We start from the raw sequence: 12,158 nt of genomic DNA, 5'->3' as shown, positions 1-12,158 counted from the left end.
GGATGAGAGAAAAGTTATATTTCGAGAGATGAAACGGAACGAACAATGTGTGCGTAAGACAAGGATGACGAAATAATGAAGAGGTAGGAGAGACCGAGAGAGGGAGAGGTAGAAGGGGGAAGAGAGAGAGAGAGAGAGAGAGAGAAGGAGGGGAAGAAGAAGAAGTGATAGAAAAAGAGGAAGAGGGAGAGAGAGGAAAAATGAGAAAGAGAGTTAAACCTGCACGGGGATGAAATAGCGGATAGAGGGAAGCTGCGAGGAACATTCTTCCTTATCCTGTAAGCGCAAGCGAGAGAAGTAGAGAACGTGCGCCAAGAGGAGGGCAAAGGGGAGCATGAGAGAGGGAGTGAGAGCCGGATGGAGTAGGATAGAAATGCAGGGCGCGAGACCGCGCGACGCTTTCAGTCACCGCCCGATCCTCGGCGCGCACGGTTTTGGAGCGGGTGGTTCTCCATCGTGGAAATAGAATCGGCGACTTAAATGGAAATCTTTCGAGCGACGAGAATCGTGTGATCAGCGTATGTAGTGCACGCATCGGACGCAAAATATAATAGAATAGAGTGGCACGATTGTGCTGGAAAAATCGACAATCGAAAGTATGCGGGTATACTGCGATTCCGAGACTTCGATGTGAAATTAACTTCTAAAAAGTGCAGTGAGAATCGAAGGAAAAGATGTGATTAAATTTCATTATTATATACAGATAAAAACGTGATGGTAAACGCAAAAGAAATTGGGACCAATCGGAATGTAAATGCGAGGACTCATTAATTTCGGCGTAAGAATTTTATGAAAACTTATTATTTCCCTGTTTTAATTTCTGTCGATTTTTTCGATCGAAATGATATTCATTCGTTGAAAATCTACATCGATCATGTAACAGCGAAGCGGCGTCTCATCGGCGAGAAACTGTATCAGAAGTTACGCGGGTGTGTTTCAGAATTAAGTGATGTGAGAGGAACGACTTTTTCCAGTCGGTGATTTTTAATTATTTAGGAACTTTTAGTGCATCCGTAGATGTATGTGTAATGTGAACATACGGACAAATAACTCCAACGTTGCCCGCGGATTTGTCATGGCGAAATGAAGGACTTCGAGCGTCTCTGCTAGACTGAGAGTAGTTAGGTGAGTAAGATAAAAAAATATTTTTGTGTTTACTTCAAAGGACGAATTTTTTGGAAGACCGGGGAGAATAGTGCAGAATAATTTCAGTTGGTTATTGCTAGATTTTTTAACTCAAGTTTTAATTAAGTTGACAAAAAGTGCATATAAAATGTAATATAAAATTCGTACTTTAAATGAAAATCTTTGAACAATCTAGAATTAATTTTTAAAAAATATATAAATAATATATTTTCAACATCTTTAATTTTACAGTTACTTAGAGATAATTGAGTTTAATATTAAACTCAATAATACTTAAGTTAAAGATTTCAACTCAGATTTGGGAATTTCTTCCAATTAATCATATGAATGTTAAAGTAAAGTATAGCAATATTATTTATCATTTAACTTAAGACGGTTTTTATTAAAAAAAGGCATTTATAAATATCAGATCAGTAAAATTAGATTATAAAATTAATTAATCTTGAATATAGAAATGCAAAAAGATGTTTGTTGATTACATTTTTAAGAAAAGTTTGATTGTAAATTAGTTAAAGAATCTCGTTATATGAAACGTAGTCACGAATTTGGGACGGTTATTCTTTGTAAAAATAAAATATACAGTTTTATTTGATGATTTGATTTATAATTAAAAATTTGATTTACGCCATTCTCTACCATTAAACAACATAATTAAACAATATCTCTTGTAAATTTATACAATATTATGTCTGCGTGATTAATGACGCAAAATTCATACTACTTTTGTCCTCTCTGTAATAGCATTTAATTAATCCTTTGAGCAGTGCATCTGCAGGGCTTTATGTTAATAGCGTTATATTGACAGTTTATAGTAACAATTATTATAGTGTAATAAGCAGAAATGAATAAAGAGGATTATAAAATCTAAATAAAAACACTGTTAATTTCTGTCACTATAATGAAATATACGTGATACATGACTTTAATATTTATTCATCACAAATGAATCACTGCATAAGCATAAAGTATAATTTCTATATTAATAATAACATTAATAAAGTAAAAAATCAGTCTAACTACAGTTAATTTTTTTATGAACATATATACAGTAAAAATTTAATATTTTTTTTAATAATTCATTATCTGATTATTAGTTTGCTAAAATATTTCATTTTAAAAATTATTCTATTATACAAAATAATAAATTGGAAATAATCTGTTTTAGATTAATAATTTTCATATTTTGATAAGTTTATATTAACTTTGATTTTAGACAACACGTGTCGTAGAACGTGTTGGACGTAAATTGTAAAACGTTTCACAAATGTCACATTTTTAGACACATTAAAAGTATATTATTTTACAGACATTTTAGAAATATCTTAATGACATCTTGAAGATATCTAATGCTGCAACTTTAGACATATTTGGACATTTTGTTGTCTAAAGACAGCAGCTTATTTATAATTTATTCGTGTCGCACAATCTGTGTTTTATTTTAAGCTAAAAAATTGACAGAAATCTAATCTTTTTAAATGCTCACGGGATTATCAACGCATTTTGGAAAAAATTGTTATACATATAATACAAAGCTGAAAGAAAACGTGACACAACCTTGCATCAATTATTAAAGAGGAATTATATCCAGTTTTTAGATTTCTGACTTTTTAATATTGTCGGCTGCAGAATAAATACACGAGTGCAAGGAGAGTGCCTGAAAGTGACGACCAACCCACCGACTGACCGACCGATCGACTGAAAGAGAAAATGCTATTTCGCTAATGGAAAGTCGGATCCACAAATCGGCCGTACGGCGGGCACTCGCTCGCCTCTTTGTCTTTTGGGCCCCGCATACTCCAGTTTTTCAATTTAAAACGACTTCTAAGGAGAACGAGGGAGGAATGAAGGTGGGGCTCTTTCGATCGATATCGAGCGGGCCAAATGGCACCGGTAAATTGGAATTGTTACCGATAACGACATTGTCAGAGGCAGCCGTGGGTTCGCGTGTCCTTAGAAATCATTCCGCGTAATTCAAGTATAACTTTTACCGAGTACAGATTTCGTAATAATGAACGCGCGGGGCGATAGTAAAATCAATTTTCTAGCGCAAAGGCCAAAGAAATTATTGTAGCAAGGAAAAGTATCAAAGTCTACAAAGACACATCATGGACTTTTATGTTTGCATTAATCTCGGTTATTATAATATATTTGCAAACCCTTAACTTTTTATATAGTTTTTATTGTTATTCGCAATAATGTAATCTTATTCATAATTACGTTATAAATTACGTATTATTTTATTTTATAAAATATACTGGTCAACAAAATTGGCACATATGAAAATTTGTGTCAAAATTTTACATAATTCAAATAAGTATATTACTGCAAAAATTATCGCATTTTAAATTTCCAAAAAAGCAGTTTAAAGCTTGAACTTTTGGATGAATTTTGGCGACTTCAATTATCTTTTTTTTTCACAAAACAGCACAATGACCCGTTAAAATAAAATTTTTTATGCAATTTTATTACATTACATCTGCTGTGAAAAAATTGCGAAGACTTTTTGTTACTTGCATCTTACAGCGGCATCTTTTCATTTTATTTTGAGCGGTTATTCATCGTTCTGCAATTTTTGTTGAGTTATTGAGATTTTAAGAAAAAAGTGGTCATTTTAATTTTCATCGCTTATTACTCGTGAATATATCAACGTACAGCGCTCCGCAAAAAAACAATGGCAAACTGAAAAATTGCACTTTCAAATATTAATTGATAAGTTGGAAAAAACGTTTAGGCAAATTTCGCACGAAATTCCACAGAACATTATTGAGAGGTGCATACACATATGAGAACGTTTACAAGCAGCAATTAATCAAAGAATGTTAGTGTTTATTACTGAAGAGTAGTCGTACTATAAAATTTTGCTTTAGCGGTGTGATTGGATCTTTCTTCACGACAATATATTGAATTAAGTAAAAACCGTAAAATATACGATTTTTTACGTAATCTTTTTAATGTGATTTTTTGTTAGAAAAAGTGAATCTACGAAAAAAGTATATTCGAAAGTGCAAACTTTCTATTGTTTTTTTGTGGAGCGCTGTACGTTGATTTATTCACGAGTAATAAGCGATGAAAATCAAAATGATTATTATTTCTTAAAATCGCAATAACTCGGTCAAAAAAACAATCGCACAGCGATAAACAGACACTGAAAATACAGGGAAAACATCCTGCTGAAAGATGCAAGTAACAAAAAATTTTCGCAATTTTTTCCACAGCAAGTGTAATGCAGCAAACTTGCATACACATTTTTATTTTAACGGGTCAAGCTTTATCATTGTGCCGTTTCGTGAAAAAAAAAGATAATTGAAATCGCCAAAATTCATCTGAAAGTAGAGAGTTTAAACTTTAAAATGCTTTTTGGAAAATAAAAATGCAATAATTTTTCACGAGTTGTAAGCGATCAAAGTCAAAGTGACCACTTTTTATTCAAACATCGATAACTCGGTCAAAAAAAATCGCACAGCGATGAACGGCCACTCAAAATAAAGAGAAAAGATCACGCTGTAAAATGCAAGTAGCAGAAAGTCTTCGCGATTTTTTCCACAGCAGGTGCAATGCAGCAAAATTACATAAAAATTTTTATTTTGACGGATTAAGCTTTATCATTGTGCTGTTTTGTGAAAAAAAGACAATTAAAATCGCTAAAATTCATCTGAAAGTAGAGAGTTCAAGCTTTGAAATACATTTTGGCAAATAAAAATGATTTTTCGCGATGTTATACTTATTTAAAATTATGCAAAATTTTGACACAAATTTTTGAATGCGCTAATTTTGTTGACCAGTATAATTTTAGGAAAATTTGAAGCAATTACTGTTTCTCTTTTCTCTTTTATTAAAAAATATCAAGATTCTTATAACATTTTAAGACATACATTTTAATATGAAAATGTCGAAATCATAATTTTTAAAACAGAACAGTTTACAGATTTTTAAACTCCTTTTAAACTCTTTCTTTTTAAAAATTTTTATAATCTCGACATTTCTGTATTAAAATTCATGTTTTAGAATGTTATAGGAATCTTAATACCCAGATAGAATCTTAATATTTTTAAATAAAAGACAAAAAGGGAGTAATAAATGACGAAATGACTAGAATTATTCGCATTTAAGAATGGCAAAATGGTCAGTGATAAACATGCTGTTTTAAAAGACTTAAATCAGTATTTATTGGCCATCTTTTTCTATGTAATAAATATTAACATATTGAATCGTTATAGTAAATTTGTTTATAGATAAAATAGTTTCTTAATAAAAATTTCGGATATTTGTATAACAATTTTATTATTTTCAAAGGCGTTCGGGGTTCATAGAAAAATCTTTATCATTGATTATTTTCTCTGAGCGCGCAAAATTTTAGTCCTATCAATTTTTAAACTCTTCTTATAGATAAAGTTAAGATTGCCTATTCAGTCTACAGCGGATTTTGGTGTTAAATATAATTATTTATTAATTTAATATTTTCATATAAATTGCGTACATACGCATATAAGAGTTTATAAATATAATTTATTAAAAAATTTTGTGTAAAAGGACAAACAAGAAAATATAATAATTTTGTGTTTATCAAAATAGTGTGTGGTATTCATTTTATATTAGGTAAGATAATTTTTTAAGATGTAGATGCTAGTATAATATGTGATTACTTCAGAATATAAGGTAAAGATGCCTTGAGACACCTTTAAAAAAAAATTTTTGAATAGTAACTTTTAACTTAAAATTTTTATGTACTTTTATAGCTAGTACATTCAAATTTTATCTTTAAAATGTATTAACGATTTAAAAGTGTATTTTCTATAATTTTTCTCATATTTAAAATATTCGTTCGTTTTAAAAAAGATGTTCTAATAAGGGACAGTTGGGTTTTTGATATGAAATAATCTGATATTAGAATATTAAATGTGAAAAACATTTCCAATTAAAATCCTTTTTATTTTATCTTTCTTTTTTATCCTTTTATTGTTTTTTTTTAAATAAAAAGTGTACTTGTCTAGATTTTCTGTTTTCGTATTGTACTTTAATGTAATTTAATGGAACTTTCTAGTATCTTATATTAAGAACTACACAAATTATACAAATGTTGAAATTATTTAAATTTAAAATATACAAGGTAATAATTAAATACCAATAAACAAGTTATACTTAATGCTAGTACCATGTTAACAAAAAATATCAAGTCACTGCTATTAAATTATATCATTTACAAACTTTTTAAATAGTACATTGAAAAACTTGGCGACATAAATAAAAGCTTGGTACACATGGTCATACACGTGCGCTATGCGGCTGTCACTTACTTAACATTTCATGATTATTAGTTATTAACATAAGATAGTAACCTTTATTTTAAAAATTGGTTGCGTTTATAAAATAATTAGTTGTCTCATTATATTAAGTATCCTTATCCTATAATTAAAATTCGTATTTTCATTCTTTTTACATCACAAGTTTTCTAATTCGAATAGATGATAAATTTTTGATTAATTGTCCAGTCTGAATCAGTTAGGAAGTTCGCAGCAACACGGAAGCAAACTTATAAATCTCATATCATTATTATAGCATTCGTTAAGAACTTTCGTTTCTGTCTTTAATGTCGCCGAGTTATCGCGCTTCCAGTTTCGTCATATCGTACAGTTAATTCAGAACACTAATCGCACAGTTTCGCTGTTATAGTAACCGTAACGTCGCTTATTGCGAAAAGTTATGGCTCTGCCAGCGCGTATACGTTCGAACATTTACACACAGCGAAGAGATAAAGGGAATTTTCGTAAATTTTAAAATTAACGCGCTGTAAAAGCATATACTATCCAAGATTATACGCTCGGGGTGATGAAAGATGTGCAAACCGCGGAAACAGATTAAACTCGTCAAAAAGTTATAACGTATAACCTAAATTGTTCAAGAGATGTTTTAATTCGCAAAATATGTTTATCAACTCTTTTATAAATTGCATGGAAACTGGATATTGTATCGATTCGAATTGTTAAATTTACAAAAGATATCATTGTTTTTTGTAAATATACTACTACTGGTTTAATTTTACAACTGTAAATAATATTATCAGAATAAAATAATTTGTGATATTCCGACTTTGATTAAGAACAGTGTTTTTAGACGGAATGTACAGTTCACGCATCGAGAGAAAAAAACAGTTGTTAATATAGTTTGTTATGTAATATAGTTTATTTATACTATGTATATTAAAGTGTTCATAATTATAATATTATGATTATCGTAACCAAAATAGAAATTTTAATATAGTAAGTTGCAATCACTATGAGCATTATTAGAAACACATGGTTATTATTATCAATATTATAGTAATAATCATAGTAAATGAAAATTATAAAAATTTACAGAAAAATGATTATTAGATATCAAGATTCGCTATAGACCGATTGATTCTCTCATCTTCATGTTTGATATTTTCATCGAATCTTATTATTGTTAACTAACAGAATAGTTAAAAATGTTTTACAAAATGTTCCTTAATATATACAGAATTTATCTTGTACAATGTTATACATAATTTTTATGGCAGAAATTAAATAATTAGTACAATACAATTAAATAACCCATTTTTATTATTTACATTGATCCAAGAATATTAACTTAATTTTTAAACCAAGAAAAATTATCTAACAATATAATCTTTATTGAAAATTTTCTTAAGAAAAGGTATAATTCGAATTGTTATCCAAATTCATTAATTATTCAAATTCAAATTGGAAGTTCAAGAACAATTTGCATATAGAAAATCACAATACATAAATGTATAAGTATATGTATATTTATTCTCTTGTTATGTTGCATATCATACTAATATAATTATTAAGAAGGTTTGAGAAATATTTTGATTTTGGATTTGTTATTTTACTTAATGAGAATATCTACTTTGCAATGATAACTGATACTTCGATATGTCTGCGACGTAATAGAATACTCTTTAATTAAATAAAATTGGCAGCACCGAACGTTCGCGTAAATTATTGGTACGCTCAAGAGCTCTTGCAAACGCTGTTTGTCGATGTTTATTCGTTTAGCGCTTCGCGTTCAATGACAATGTGAGCTTAATTATGTAATTGTAACGGGGAAAGTATAACATCCGTGAGTATCATCGAATAAAAACTTACTCGATTCGAGCGAGAAAAAAAATCGGTCACTTCATGTCTGCTTTAATTTACTTTGTAATTAATTGCCAGCAGTTAAATGTGTCTGTGATTTACAAATGGGGGATACTGAATACGTTTTCTTAACTTATTTCTTAATAAATAACGTGGACAAAGATTTATGGTTATGTCCGACTTAATAAGATCCTCTGATCTTTAAATTTTTATTTAATAAAAATGGTGAAACTGAATCGATAGTTTGTGTGTTTAATTATAATATCATTAATCATTCTTTATATAACAATAACAATTATATAATATGAGGAGTATCGTAAGTGTAAAAATAATTTAGAAAAATGAATTAAGATAACACTTCAAGATATTCTATCAAAAAAATTTCAGTAACATTTCAGTAATTATTCAACGTAATAATAAAATAAAAAGTTAAAAGCACTGTCTATTTAAAGCCATTTTATGCATAAGTTTTTCCTATGTTACGGCATCACGTTGTCACATCACGATTGCTGACAGCGCACATTCGCGCACGATCGTGATATAAATCAGTCAAATCGCGGACTATTATTTTCCTAGCGCATCCCTTGAATGACATTGATCGCTAGACGCTTGACGATTTTTACCTGTGCCCTTGCGATAGTGTTCTGACGTAAAACGTGAAAGGTTGACACTTGTGATACAAAAGGCGTACGTCGCTGCGACGGGAGATATATTGTTTGGATTTGCAAAAATTATTCCGGGAAAATGTCACACTTAAGCCATAATTTTATCGATAAAAACAATTTTTATTTAATCCATAAAAAATATTTATAACTTTAATGTATTTGTTATTTTTAAACAATCATTTCTTTAAATAATTACATAGCATTTAAGAATATTTTAATAATAATTTTAATAATAATAATTTATTCCTAATTTTATAATCATTTTATGTTCGTAAAAGAAAAATTTATGTTTTAATTTTATTTTTAACTTATCACTGATATATAAATATATATGTATCCGTTTTGCTACTTTAAATTTAAATAAACAAAAAAAAAGATTAATTACTATGAAAAATGTGTTAGTGAATATTAAATTAAACTTTATCTACGTTTAAGTTTGGAGTCAATCAAGTAATACAATTTTACATAAAATGTTTTGCAATAAAAAAGTTCACGTAAAGCGTCACGTATTTTTAAAGTTATGATGATGTTTATAGAGCTATATTGAAAGTTTTAATATAAGTTTTCTTTAATATTTATGTACTAATCACATGTATAACAATTTGTACTTTTCAAGTACAAAATATTAATTGCGTAGATAATGGAAAAGACACAGAATAGATACAGTATTCTGGGAAAGTGAAATTTCATACGAAATTACATGATTAATCCCTTCATTTAAATGTCTTCAGCTTTCGTTAAACAATGCTCTCTTTCTCTACCCACCTATACATATATGTATATACATATATATAGCATTGTTTAACAAAACAAATATATATTCAGTTTTTGAATAAGAAAAATATCTAATTATTTTACTTGTTTGTGCTTTTGAGTATATACGAATCTGTTTCTTTATTTCTTTTTCTTCTAAAAATGAAAGTAAATGCATTTAAATATATCGTAGCTCTAAGTAGTATATATAATTATAAATTTTATATTAAAATCAAATAAATTTAGAGAGAGAGAGAGAGAGAGAGAAAGAGAGAGAGAAAAGAAATGGAGAAAAAAGAGAATGCGTTATAATTGAAAAAGATTTGATTAATTAAGGGAAGTAAAAGAAGATAATAAAAAAGTTATTTGTACTAAATTTTAGAAAGATAAATGGCTAATAAAACCATACTTTCTAATTATAATAAACTTTTAACAAAGAATTTTAATTTAAAGTTACCCAAATAGACATATTGTCTGTAGAAAATTGAAAATAATGACATATATACGTAAAAATGCGTCCTCATACGATATAAATGTTGCAAAAGAAAGCAAAGAAGGAGGCCTTTGGATGCTATAAAAATTGTGACAATATGCTTTTGATAAAAGCAGAACATAATTAATTTATTATCATTAAGACTGATTCAAATAGATGTTACAATTTTATGCAGTTACAAAGACATTACAATTTATAAATAAATGTCTGTATGTTATATCTACCTGAGTAATATTAAAAATCTATTACATTAAAATTTGTGCGAGAATATTGCTGATTCTCAATTTTGTATCCATAAATATAGAAATAGATTAGAAATCCTAAGCTTCGTGGTATAGATATCTATGGTATTGTAGGTTAGATAAATGTCTATGTAACATATTTTCTCGATGAGAAATTTGAGGGAGGAGGTTAGTTTAGAACCGCACAATATTGGAATGGTTTGTAGTTACGCAAGGATTTTCGAGAAAACAAAAGCCACTCTCGTATTATCAGTGATAATTTGTAGCCTTATGATTTACGCGTAAATCCATGCCCGATAGATTATGCGTTACAGTGGCGTAAAACACTCGTGAGAATATAATTTTCGATCGAATATCCGCCAAAGCTACAGACATTAATTACCGCGCTATAATTTTATCATCTGCGTCCTTGTAATATGCGCACGACGCGCCTATTATTGTTCCATTAACGACGGCGATCGACCACACATGCGAAATCGATAGCTAATTTAGAGGTGCTCATCGCCGCGAGGTAGTCCGCCGTTTATTAATTGCATTTTATTCGTTATCTCTATTTTTTCTCCTTGCGTGAGATATTCTGAATATCGTGATTACCGAAAATCTGCCCGCAGGAATTGTTCATGCCATAAAACGTTTGATCGAGATGTAAGTTAATCATAAAGCTTTACGGTATAAAGAATGTAATATAGGAAATATGAGAAATATTAGATTTTACTTGCAATTGTAGTTAGCACAACATTACCTATAATATTAAAATAATCTGAATAGTGAATAAAAATCATATTCGTAATTTATCAGTAAATTTACGATTATATTAATATAATGTTGCCGTTTTATGCATTTTTTTGATTACTGTTAATTTCGTTAATGTTGAAGATGAATTGCGTAGATATCGATTCTAAATTGGAGTCTCAGCGACATTTTGGAATTCAACTTCGGACCAAAGTTACTACTGTTGAGAAGTAAGGCGAGGTTGTCCCTTCTCCCTTCCTTGGCATAAACTATAATTAGTTTATCAAGAACTGTTAGAAGTGCTCATGCAATTCTCTCTATAAGCAATTCTCTCTATACAAAATGCGCGAGACTATTATATTTTTTCTGTGATTTAACACAAATTTCCTAATGTATTAATTTATTACGCGATATTTGATTTACATTGGAAAGTGGAACTTTAACAGTAGTTAATATTTCTTGTGATAAATTTCTAAAGATTTGCGTTTCCAAGTTCTTTAATGTGTTCAAATGCATTATTGTAATTTTGTAATTCAAAATTAAACAGGGTGTAAAATCAGAGTGTAAAATTGAGATCTTAATTTTCGAGTACGTAATATATACTGCAAGATTAATCAATTTAATTATTTTAGAGTTCAACTTTTCAATAAATAAATTTACTGCATTTTAAATAGGAAAAAGTATAAAAATACAATTAAAAATAAATCTGTGTAAAGTACAATTAAAAATTATTTCTTAAAAGTCATGTTAATCATATTCTTCTATCATTTTTCTTTCTTTCGCATTTCACAGAAATCATTTGTTTTATCTTTTTTTTTTAGTTATTTTCTGACATGTCGTTCTATTAGTCGCATCTGTTTTTAAAGTTCATCAAAAGTTAAGGCTGTTCATTGTTTAATGACTTCCGCAGAGTGCACTCTCGGGAGCGTGTTTGCCTCGCGTAACTCGCTATACTTTCTCGTTATACACTCATTAGAAATGTCTTCTCATGATAATCATACCGCGC

General features: G+C 29.1%; 1 protein-coding gene across 5 annotated transcripts in view; it reads left to right on the top strand.

The window, feature by feature from the left end:
- Window positions 1–261: 261 nt before the first annotated feature.
- Window positions 262–12,158, top strand: part of LOC105836137 — a 285,642-nt gene continuing 273,745 nt past the window's right edge. For all 5 annotated transcript variants that reach the window (XR_004962301.1, XR_004962298.1, XR_004962299.1 and 2 more), the window contains exon 1: window positions 262–1,125. The gene's annotated coding sequence lies outside the window, so the exon portion shown is untranslated. The remainder of the gene's footprint in view (window positions 1,126–12,158) is intronic.

Source organism: Monomorium pharaonis, chromosome 2 (genome assembly GCF_013373865.1).
Source record: "Monomorium pharaonis isolate MP-MQ-018 chromosome 2, ASM1337386v2, whole genome shotgun sequence".
NCBI lineage: Eukaryota > Metazoa > Arthropoda > Insecta > Hymenoptera > Formicidae > Monomorium > Monomorium pharaonis.
Note: the sequence above shows the minus strand (reverse complement) of the source record. Positions and strands in the feature narration are given on the sequence as shown.